Here is a 12,337-nt window from a genome sequence, read left to right on the forward strand (position 1 = left end):
AATGTATATTATGTTTTTTGTTTTCACAACCTTTGGAGATGTATGTAATTTCCGATTTTAAAATATAAGTCACCTATAGCTTTCATCATAAGCCATGGCTGTGTTCAAAATGACATCAATGTTTTCGAAGTGCACTGTGAAAAGAGTGCAATTGTAAACATGAAGATCGCTAAAGCTGAACTGTAAAAATACTTTAAAAAGCAAATTACACATCAAAAAGATGACTTTAATGCTTTAAAAAAATCATTCCAAGATTAAACGTTAGAATATTCTAAACGATTAGGACATAGGGGAGATAACTGGGAATAGAACACAGCCAGGAACTATGTCTCTAACTACAGCTCCAGAGGTGTAGTTTCAAGTGTACAAGTTTGCGATGCAGTTTGCTAATGTTCATTAGAACGATCACCAAATCAACAAACTATGTTTGTAATGACGGAACTTGCGACTTTAGCTGGCTAACGATGGTTTTCGGAAACACACCCCTGATTGAGTCATATTTCTTTTGTGAAAATCAGGCAGTTTACGGGAAGTTTAAAAATATTCACAAAGTCAAATTGTAATTTTGTTTTAAGACTTTCTGATTCAAGAGTTATAAACAGAAATGTGAGTGTAAATGTGGACAGCTGGTGGCACTAGAAGGGTTTGGGTCAGAGACTCCAAAACAGATGTGGTGCAAAAGCACCAAGGTTCTAAGCTGTCATAGACTCAATGTCACAAAAGGTGCTTGGTCAATATAACAATACAGCTACAAAGAGGCATGGGCCGGTATAGGATTCCGCTTGTATCATAACCTTGGATAAAAATATCCCGGTTTTGCGGCATTGTGATTTACTGCTCTAAAATATATTCTTCTTAAATATCTGGGTCAAAACTAAAACTTTTTTCCCTTTTGAAGACAGTATAGTTTATTTTGAGAAACGTTTAAAATATTTTGGAACAGTAAACATGTCAGGCTAAATGAATTATTGACTTCTGCTGTCTTCATTTGTTTCAAAAACACTGATTTGCTTTACAATTAAAATATTTACAATTTATCTTTTCTGTTGGAGAAACTGTTGTCATAAAAAGTAAAATAAAAAATATATATACATAAAAAAATCATACACATACCTTAGGAAAGGTGTTGCAAAAAATGTTAATGTTTTAAAACCTTGACTTTTCCAAACCATGGTATACCTTGAAAACAGTTAACATCCCATGCCTAGCTACTAACACATTTTCAATTGTAAAATATATATACATGCTACAACTTGCCCTGATTTTATATTAAAATATTACTATATTTGAGCTTTATATTTCCTTCAGTTGCATCCTTCATGACTTACATTGCCAACAGATGTTGCTAAAAAGTGCTTTCACAACATTAATGTTAAGCTGTGTTCATATGGGCTTAAAGAGCTCATCTGCACCATGACTGGCAGTAGCATGTGTGCAAGCCGAATATGCTGCCAGTTTAACCCTTCCAAAGAGGAAGAGCGAAAGGAGAAGTGAGTGCGCATCCTCATTACCTCTAAATGCAATTAATTATTTATCAATGCAGATTCTAACTTCACATGACCCTTCCTTTTCAAGCGAGGAAAAAAAAAGCTGAATTTTTATCATATCGAGAGGGTGGTATTAATAAAACATCAACTCTTTGCAATGTAGTCATCTTTATTCCTTACATCTTCCACCAGACTCAGAATATTCTCTTTTAGTGCCACAATGCACTCTAATGAAAAAGAGTGACAGGGAGGATTGCTTTTTTATTCAGAGAAGCGGGGTGGAATGCACCTCATTTGAACACACCTGGAGGCTGCACAGGGAGGTTAGCGTCATTGATCAAAGAACAAACCGATTCGTGAATGTGAAATCTCTGACACGTACAGCCAGTGTATCCTATTTCAGGGACAAGGACTGCATTACAGCCGTTCCTCTCCAAAAAACACGACACAACAAACTGAGGAGCCCAATCTTAACCCAAGACTCAGCAAACAATATATATGCACTGATGAAGGTGGATCGTTCAAATAACATCCCCGTCTGGGGTTCAAGCGCACAGACACCCCGCACAGGAAACATCTATCTCAATTTTTTTTTTATCTAAATGTGTTGTCTGAGAGGGAAGAACCAGAGATGAAAAAAACGAATGAGAAACCGAAATTAGCCTGTCGACAACAGGTCGTCGAGAAGCACAGATCCACTCGGCTTCTTCTGTTTTTATTGTTCACCATCTCTCCCAATCAAAGCAGAAGCCAGCGTAAGATCTCAGTGTTGCGTTATTCCTCATAATTCTTTGAAGATTCACTGTAAGTTGAAAGTGGTGACTTCAGTAAATGAGGGTTAATACGCAGACTCGTTTTAACAGCCGTGAAATTTCGCCCAGGGCGTTCAGCAATTCAGGGCTCTCTGTAATGACATGACTGCTGCCAACATGAAAATTCAGACTACAATTCATTGGTACTGACAGATGGAATAGATTGAGAGGAGGATGAGTTTTGCGGTTCATCCTAGCTTCTCATTCTCTTCTTGTAAGGCTGATCTAGAATAAAGCAGAAAGATAACTGCAGCGATACACTGGAATAGCATTCAGAAGCTACTATGAGTCTCTCGTAAACCTTATTTCTAAATCACAATCAATAAAAACAACAATAAACTCAAAACTGGAGTATTGTGGTTGATTTGTAGAAGGTTAATTGCAAATATGGCCTTGAATGTTGAGGTAAATGCTGTGGACAATGTAAACAATGGTGGATGAAGTACACGAGTAAAATAAGTAATAAAAAATTACTCAAATAAAAGCATTAGCACTTCTTTTTAATTTTACTTAAGTGAAAGTAGGCAAACAAAAATACTCATTAATTACTAGTTAAAAATTCAGTCGCTAAAAGTAATGATTAATCAATGTTTTATTTTGCAAGTAAAGATTTTGTTTGACTATACCAAACTTACTTAAGCCAGTACTGCTAATAATTAAAATGGACAGATAACAGAAAGTGCCACGTTACAGCTACTATAAAAATGCTACAAACAAAATGTGTATAAATGTGGTTGACACACACAATCATAAAACATTCTGACTGGATCGTTTGACTCAGTAAATCGGCAGCTGGATGCTTGCACTGTCTGGATCGTTTGAATCAGTAAATCCTTAACTGGAGGTTCCCTCTGAACAGATCAATTGAATCAGCAAATCGTTAACTGGGACTCTGACTGGATCATTTCAATCAGAAAATAGTTAAATGGAGACTTGTTCTGACCGGTTCATTTGAATCAGTGAATCGTTAACTGGAGACTCGCTCTGACTGGATCATTTCAATCAGAAAATAGTTAAATGGAGACTTGCAGTCATTTGTTTACTGGAGACTCGTTCTGAAAGGTTCATTTGATTCAGCCCTGCTGAAAAATCCAGCTTAAACCAGCCCAGGCTGGTTGGCTGGTTTTAGCTGGTCGACCAGGCTGGTTTTAGAGGGGTTTTGGCCCTTTCCAGGCTGGTTTCCAGCCATTTCCAGCCTGGTCTTAGCTGGTCAGGCTGGAAAATGACCAGCTAAATCCAGCTAAAACCAGCTTGACCAGCCTGGTTTAAGCTGGACATAGCTGGTTTTGGCTGGGCTCCCAGCCTGGCTAAGCTGGTCAAGCCGGTTTTAGCTGGTCATCTCCCAGCCTGACCAGCTAAGACCAGGCTGGAAATGGCTGGAAACCAGCCTGGAAATGGCCAAAACCCCTCTAAAACCCGCCAGGTCGACCAGCTAAAACCAGCCAACCAGCCTAGGCTGGTTTAAGCTGTTTTTTTCAGCAGGGAGTGAATCATTAACTAGAGACTTGCTCTAAACGGATCATTGAATCAGTGAATCGTTACCTAGAGACTCACTCTGAATGGATCATTTGAATCAGTGAATCGTTAATTAAAGACTCTGTCTGAACGGATCATTTGATTCAGTGAATCGTCAACTGGAGACTTGCTCCGACCAGATCATTTCAGTCAGAGAATAGTTAAATGGAGATATGCAGTCAATTGTTTGATGGAGACTTGATCTTAACGGTTCATTTGAATCAGTGAATCGTTAACGAGAGACTCAGTCTGAATGGATCATTTGAATTAGTGAATTGTTAACTAGAGACTCGCCCTGACCGGATCATTTTAATCAGAGAATAGTTAAATGGAGACTTGCAGTCAATTGTTTGATGGAGACTTGTTCTTAACTGTTCATTTGAATGTGCAAATCGTTAACGGGAGTCTCAGTCTGAATGGATCATTTGAATCAGTGAATCGTTAACTAGAGACTCGCCCTAACCGGATCATTTCAATCAGAGAATAGTTAAATGGAGACTTGCGGTCAATTGTTTGATGGGAACTCGTTTTGTCTGGATAATTTGAATCAGTGAATCATTAACTAGACTCACTCTGACCAAATCATTTTAATCAGAGAATAGTTAAATGGAGACTTGCATTCAATTGTCTAATGGAGACTCATTCTGACTGGCTCATTTAATCAGTGAACCGTTAACTAGAGACTTGCTCTTACCCAGTGCTTAATTTGTAAATTGCGAGGTCCTGGAACAGATCGGGGTAATGGATCCAGCAGAGGAGGGAGAGGTGTTGCAGACGAAAGTGAAGGGGGGGGGAGGGATGTCACAGACGAAAGTGAAGAGCGAGTGGTGGGGGTCACGTAAGAAAGTGAAGAGGGTTGGAGAGCCGCGGAGGAAGAAAGTGAAGAGCGTTGGGGAGTCATGGAAGAAAGTGAAGAGCGTGGCGGGGATGCGTTTGAGGAAGGGAATCGGTAAAATGAGGTGCCGAATCAGCTCTTACCAGGTCGTTTCAATCAGAGAATAGTTAAATGGAGACTTGCATTTAATTGTTTAATGTAGACTCCTTCTAACTGGCTTATTTTGATTATTGCATCGTTAACGAGAGACTCGTTCTGACCGGTTTATTTTTTGAATCAGTTAATCATGAAGAATCAGTGAAGAATCTTGTTCAAGAGAGCTTTTACTGATTTGCTGACTCAATATGCAGTCTGTTCACTATATAATTTAGGGTGTCCTTGAGTGCTTTGAAAGGTGCCTCTACATAAAAGGTATTATTATTATTATTATTATTATTATTATTATTATTACTAAGAATTTAGTGCTGATGAAAAAAATGCATCTTTATCAGTTTTTTAAAAATGTCCAGAATCCCAGATGCTTATAGGCAAGTCATTTCACCAGGATGACGCATTAAAGGTGAAATTCCTAGCAATTAATGTTGTGCCCCGTTAGTATGGTACTAGTCCTGCCAGGCTAAAATAAGCCTGAAATACTGTGGTCAGGTAAAGTGGTTCAGTATACACTATGACATACTGTATAAAGTCAGATTAGTTCAATTCAAAAATGAATTTTTCAGTGTGATTAACAAACAGATTTAACTGAAAATAATCTGTACCCAAAATCACATATTCTCTCTGGAGGTTTGTATTTCGAACAAATAGTTAAATCACAATCACTAGAAAAGTATCCTGCATTCTATATATAGTATAAATGAGATCTGGACCACATTCAGCACTCATATTAAGCCATAATTATTTTCTCACACCTACTGTATAGCAGAGCACAGAGCAGTACAAGTAATTTTGCAGCCATGCTTTTGTGATATGTACAGTTGTGGAGTAAAAATTACCATATTTTGCTCAGGAATTGGAGGTTTTAAAAACCAAATATAAATTTGGTTAAAACCCATAAATTACAGAAACATAAGTATAGTGAAATAAATATTCTGCCTTATGGTCCACCACTGTAACCTATAAAAATGGCTGGAGCTCGAGACCCACAGATATATAAACATGTCCTGTAGCTTTTTCAAGAGCTTTTTCAAGAGCTTGGAGAAACTCCTTGATGTTCACCGGAATGATTTAAATAGAAAAAAAAAAGCCATTTCATGGTTATACGCAGCACACCATCAAGGCAGAAATCAATTAAAAAGCAAAATACATTGCCAAAATAAATCCTGCTGAAGTAATGAACCGACCATTCGTGAATTTCTCAAATCCAATTTTGTGGTCGAGTTTTGAAGAGGGAATGTGTATGATTGCCATTTGGATTATGAGGAAGCTTCATTCATGTGCTATTGATTATACTGCTGATGTTCTTTTTCCTCTTTAAACATCTTATATTCACATGAAGTCACCATTTTGATTTTCCCCTTGTCTTTTATGTGTTCTCTTTCAATACAACCAATGTTTAATGGCAGTATTACTGGCAGAGCGAAGATGCTGAAACCTAAAATGTCTTAAATGTATTGGATCTATGTGTGTGGGAAGTACTGGAGATATATCAGTAATAAAACACATTAAGCGATAAAACTTTAAAGACCATTAACTAAGTAGCTTCCACACATAATCACAGCATTGTGAGTGAGATGTCATGTTTAAGCATGACGCTATGGCATTTTCTCACATAACGTCAATAACAATTATAGAGAAAATATTAGCTGTTTTTTCCACTTCCAATGCAAGTTAACTCGTTCATTCATCATTCATTATCTTTTCGGCTTAGTCCCTTTATTAATCCGGGGTCGCCACAGCAGAATGAACCGCCAACTTATCCAGCATATTTTTACTCAGCGGATGCCCTTCCAGCTGCAACCCATCTCTGTGAAACATCCACACACAGTCATTCACACTCATACACAATGGACAATTAAGCCTACCCAATTCACCTGTACAGCATGTCCTTGGAGTGTAGGGGAAACCGGAGCACACCGAGGAAACCATGCAAACTCCACACAGAAAAGCTAACTGATCCAGCCGAGGTTCGAACCAGCGACCTTCTTGCTGTGAGCCAACAGCACTACCTGCACCACTGCGTCGCCTTCAAGTTAACTGTTTGACTTTAAAAGTCTACAACAGATTGATTATTAATGTTAATTTCATTGCCTACTTATTTTCACCACATTGATTCTGTGAATGTGACGCAGGTATTCATATCACATTACCTTTCATATGATCTCAGCAGCTAATAGTCTAGTTCTGGAACCCCAAATAGATCTTTAAAAAGGAAACAAAAAAGCTCAGAGTTTTTTAATCAATACAAAATTCTGTCATTATAATTTTAATAATAATAACAACAATAATAATAATAGTAAATACTAATAATACTAACACTAATGATGCCTTTAGGGGTTACTTTCTCAAAGTATTTTACATACAACTTAAGACAACAATTACTGGTCAGTCTACGTTCCTTCTCTCACCTGTGGTCATCATCTTTGGGTCATGACCGAAAGCACAAGATCTCGGATACAAGTGGCTGAAATGAGTAATCTTCGCAGGTTGGCCGGGCAGCACCCTTATGATGAGGAGTTCTGTCACCGGGGAGGAGCTTGGAGTAGAGCCGCTGCTCCTCCACATTGAGAGAAGCCAGCCAAGATGGGTTGGGCATCTGTTTTGAATGCCTCCTGGATGCCTACCTACCAGAGAGGTGTTCCAAGCGTTTCCCACCAGGAGGAGGCCTTGGGGAAGACCCACGCTGGAGGGACTATGTCTTTCGGCTGGCCTGGGAATGCCTCGAGATCTCCCTGGAGGAGCTGGGGTAAGTGTTTGGGGAGAGGGAAGTCTGTTCTCTCCTAAGACTGCTGCCTCTGTGACCCGACCCCGGAAAAGCAGATGACAATGAATGAATGAATAAATATTAAAGGTACAAAGATAAAAAAATAAATAATTGTTATGAAAATCTATTGGGTAGGTGATTGGTTGCTGTCGCCTCAGTAGTTAATGAGCTTCACTTGCGCAGATCTGCTACAGGGGTTAAATGCTTGTTATGTTAGCAGAAGCAGTGTGTTTTATTTTCAGACTGCATCTCTATGAATATCCTGGCAGTAGCAAGTGACAGTAATTAATCTACACTAATAATTAAAGCAACAGCAGATCTCAAAAGAAGACCAAACACATCAACGTTGGCATATACATATTCATTACCATACTAAGTTTCTCCAAGAGCTGTTATGACCGAAATAGTGTATACTGTATATTACTGGCAATGTGTGAAATCCGGCATTAGGGCTCTGCGATTTGGGGAAATTATGTAATTGCAATTAGCTTGACAGATATTGCGACTGTGATTTGATTTGTGATTGAATTTTGTAGTTAAGCTTCAGCTTAATAATCTGTATCGAAACTTCTTAATGTTAAAATGAAGAGTGTTAGTTAAAAAAAGAAACTGAAAACATATGAACTTACTCCAACATTTATTCAGACTTGTTTTTAAATATTCAGATATTAAAGTATTTTTTCACTAGAGCAAATAGTAAGCACACATAAAATGACCTCACCTATCTGTAAAAAACTCAAATTAGGGAGATAATGTAGCTCTTTTGACACTTTTCCTAAATGATACTCGTCATTCTGTATCATGCCTAGGAATTGTATCAAATGCCTAGGAAAAGTATGCAAAATCTTTACAGAAACTGATATTTCATACTTTGCCTAAAACCATCATTCTATACATTTCCTAGGCATACAATACAGGGATTTTACACATTGTCAGTAACATATAAATTCGTTAAAACTACCTCGTTGCATTATTTCAACATATTTTTTAAACTGTCAAGTTTTATAGTGGAAAACTACATTCTGCTGTACAGAATATTCCACCAATCAAATTGCATGAAATAAGTGCATGAAAACTGCATGAAGCTAAGTGCTAAAAAAATCATTCAATCATTCATTTTCTTTTCGGCTTAGTTTTTTCTATTTATCAGGGGTCGCCACAGTGGAATGAACCACCAACATATCCAGCATATGTTCGATGCAGCGGATGCCCTTCCTGCTGCAACCTATCACTAGGAAACACCCAGACATTCACTTTCACACACATGCACTACAGAGAATTTAGCTTACCTAATTCACCTATAGCGCATGTCTTTGAACTTGTGGGGGAAACTGAGGCCCCGTTTACACTAGTGCGTTTTAGTTTTAAAACGGCGTTGTAGAATGAAAACGATCCGCATCCACACTCGCGTTTTACCCAGCGTTTCTGAACAGCTCTCCGTCCACACCAAAACGCTGAAAACGCACATCACGTGACCACACACACACTCTCGGGCAAGCGCTCCAGCATTTCTACCCAGACGAGAGCTCTGCTTGTCGGACTGCTCATCAAGCATCTCCGCGCTGGATCTAATCTCCCTATATTTGCTAAACGTGATATTTCATTCATGTTGTTGTCTTTATCTAACGACATAGGCCAATTCCCTGACTTTGGTCATTGGAATCTATTAAGTTACTTGTTCACGGGTAACATGTTTTGGTTAAGCGCAAAGTTAATGATTAATCCAGGTACATTGACTGATCGCTTGCCTTTATTTCCTACAATGTATAAACTTATTGTATGTTATACTTTTAAAATTATCGATTATTAAAACTGATATTCAGCAAAAGAGAGGGTGCGTTTCGTATTTTCACTGAAATTGAAAGGAGGCAGTTGTTATCGGCTCCGTTTTGTTATAAATATCCACACAGTGAAGATGACGCTCATATATGCAGCACGACGCCTCGACATTTCTGCTGTCTGTTAAGTTGCTAATATTAAAATGAAAATAGGCAGTTCCTTAAATCATGTTTACATTTTATTGTTGAGAAAGTGAAACAACGTAGCCAAGGTGATGTAAGTGAAGTTATAAAGTACACTGTTCCCTTTGAAGATTTACCCGTGTCCTCGGTATGTTTTCCATATCAAACTGAGAAGGGGGAGACTGCAGCCTTGATCAAACTTGCGAAGTCTTAACTTACAAGAAGAGGATGCGAGACTGAACTGTGTGTGGGCTACTTAATATTGAGGAAAAGCCCCAATCAGATAGGCGAACGTTTGCAGCCCCGCCTCCGTTTTCAGATGTCTCCGTCTTTCCCCATCCACACTGAGACGGAGCAGCAGCGTTTTAGAATGAAAACGGCCTCTCCAGCGTTTTCAAAACGCTCCGTTTTCGGCGCTCGAGAACTCCGGCGTAGTGTGGACGGATGGCGTAACCGTAGCAAAACTTATGCGTTTTCAAACTAAAACGCATTAGTGTAAACGGGGCCTGAAGCACCCGGAGAAAACCCTAGAGAACATGGGGAGAACATGCAAACTCCACACGGAAATGCAAACTGACCCACCCGAGGCTCGAACCAGCGACCTTGTTGCTGTGAGGCAACATCTCTACCCACTGTGCCATCGCACCACCCCGTGCTCCAAAATAATCTCGTTTAAATAGTGCTGAGGATAATCACAACAAACCGTTTAGATCCTCACTATGTGAGTTCTCGTGTCCGAATAGGTTAACTCTCATACTGTAAAAGCAAAAAGAGTGTTATGAACTAAGAATTGTAACTAGTTCATTTATTCATTTATTTTCTTTGTGGCTTATTCCCTTTATTAATCAGGGGTCGCCAGAGCGGAATAAACCACAAACTTATCCAGCACATGTTTTTACGCAGCAGATGCCCGTCCAGCTGCAACCCAACACTGGAAAATCATATACAAGTACTAGCTGTATGCTTGAATTCTTAAAACAGTTCACAACTCTCCAAGCAATTGGTTTTTAATAGACATGAACATAGACATTCAGTTCAATTCATCTTTATTTCTAGAGTGCTTTTGCAATGTAGATTGTGCTAAAGCAGCTTAGCATAAACAGCTTGGCTACAACAACGTGTAATTTCGGGCATTCAAAATTGGATGAACATCTAACAATAGTCCAAAAATAGACTATTCATCAGATGTAGAGATAAGCATTTTTCCCCTTTGTGTAAGTTCAGTAATTTCACTTTATGGCAATTAGTATGTTATTTTTATTGCCTCTAAAGTGAAACAGCTCAACATAAACATTGGGGGCTGAAAAAAAATGCTAATTTTAGAAGACATTTTAGACAACACTACGAAGATTTCTCATCTGAACTCTTCACATGTATAGTCATTAATTCCTGTTTATTTGATGACTAGTCTATATTTGGACTGTTGTTAGCCATCTATTATATTTTCACTGACAGCCCTAATTTAGCTTAGCTTTAGCCAAGACGTTTACACACACTGAAAGAAAAGCTTGCTGGGAAGAAATACCCAGATCATCTACTACTTCCAGCATATATAGACTTTTTTTAAACAACATTAAAGCCAGTTTAAACAAAATGTAGTATTTGTCGCCACACTAGCAACAAGGTAACAAAGCACATCTGTTGGTTGGACTCATAATGTTACAGGGAGGGAGAAAAAAAGCTTCAGAGAGATATATTTTATTGTGAACTCATTTCTAATTCATGTCACAAAGTAAATACAAAATCTCCTGTGTATCCCGAGGGAAACATTTCTCACTAGATCTGTTAATGATGTAAAATATAGTTCCTGAACTTATTAAAAATTGTAAATGTCTTGCATTTCTGTTTTTACACTTCTCCAAAAATAGCAATATGGTAATTTGAGTGTTAATGATTTATTTCTAATGCACAGGTTTGTGGTGGAGCTCTTTCATTATTTAAAACACTACTCCTGATGTCTCTTCTCTTCTCTTCTCTTCTCTTCTCTTCTCTTCTCTTCTCTTCTCTTCTCTTCTCTTCTCTTCTCTTCTCTTCTCTTCTCTTCTCTTCTCTTCTGTAGTAGATTCATCACAACAGAACCGATGCAGGAGCCCGGAGCTAGACAATTTATACAAGCAGAATTGCCTCTTTTTGTTATGAGAAATATAAATAAATATCGACCTCTCGCAATAAAAACAAAGTGCATCACATGAACTTGTGTGTTTGTTTAGATGGTCAATAAAAGCGAGAGCATGTGGCTGCCCTATTGATGAGAAAATAGTTCTCAGCACACCTCGACTGCAATTCATCATATTGGCTATTAATGTCCAGTTGTTCTGTTACCAGCGACTGTATGACTGCAGTTTCTTGCATGCGTTGACATTTGTTAAAGTTTAGTTTCGGCCCACTTTATGTTGCTTTTTTCAAATAAATGGAAAGTTCTAGTCCTGAATGTTGTGATGTTAGTCAGTTTTACAGTGCTAAAATACATGATAGTAACTACTACTAGGTAGCAAAGAATTCTGGCCTAGATTTGGCTTAAAGCTGGCACAGCAGGCTTTAGTCCATCACTGGTATACAGCATGTGGGCCAAACATGGCCCGAGTTTGGCAGAGGTGGCACTGTCTAAGGTGGCACACAAGACTTGGGCCAGATATGAAATATAGTTTTTGGACCAGATGTTAAAATTCTATATGTGGGCCATGTTTTGATCCACTTTTTAAATACATTAATCATTCATTTTGGAGTACAGAAAAAACTCTACCAATCAGGTTGCTTCAAGCAAAAGCACAGGCATAAAGCAAAATACTTTATGGGTTTATCAAAAT

General features: G+C 38.4%; 1 protein-coding gene across 6 annotated transcripts in view; it reads left to right on the forward strand.

Annotated features, from left to right (window-relative positions):
- tox (thymocyte selection-associated high mobility group box) overlaps nt 1–12,337 on the forward strand; it is a 222,955-nt gene that overhangs the window by 46,774 nt on the left and 163,844 nt on the right. The window contains exon 3 of one of the 6 annotated variants that reach the window (XM_073920269.1): nt 7,292–7,551. The exons of the other annotated variants lie outside the window; for them this stretch is intronic. The gene's annotated coding sequence lies outside the window, so the exon portion shown is untranslated. The remainder of the gene's footprint in view (nt 1–7,291; nt 7,552–12,337) is intronic. 6 annotated transcript variants of the gene reach the window in all.

This window comes from Danio rerio, chromosome 2, assembly GCF_049306965.1.
Source record: "Danio rerio strain Tuebingen ecotype United States chromosome 2, GRCz12tu, whole genome shotgun sequence".
NCBI lineage: Eukaryota > Metazoa > Chordata > Actinopteri > Cypriniformes > Danionidae > Danio > Danio rerio.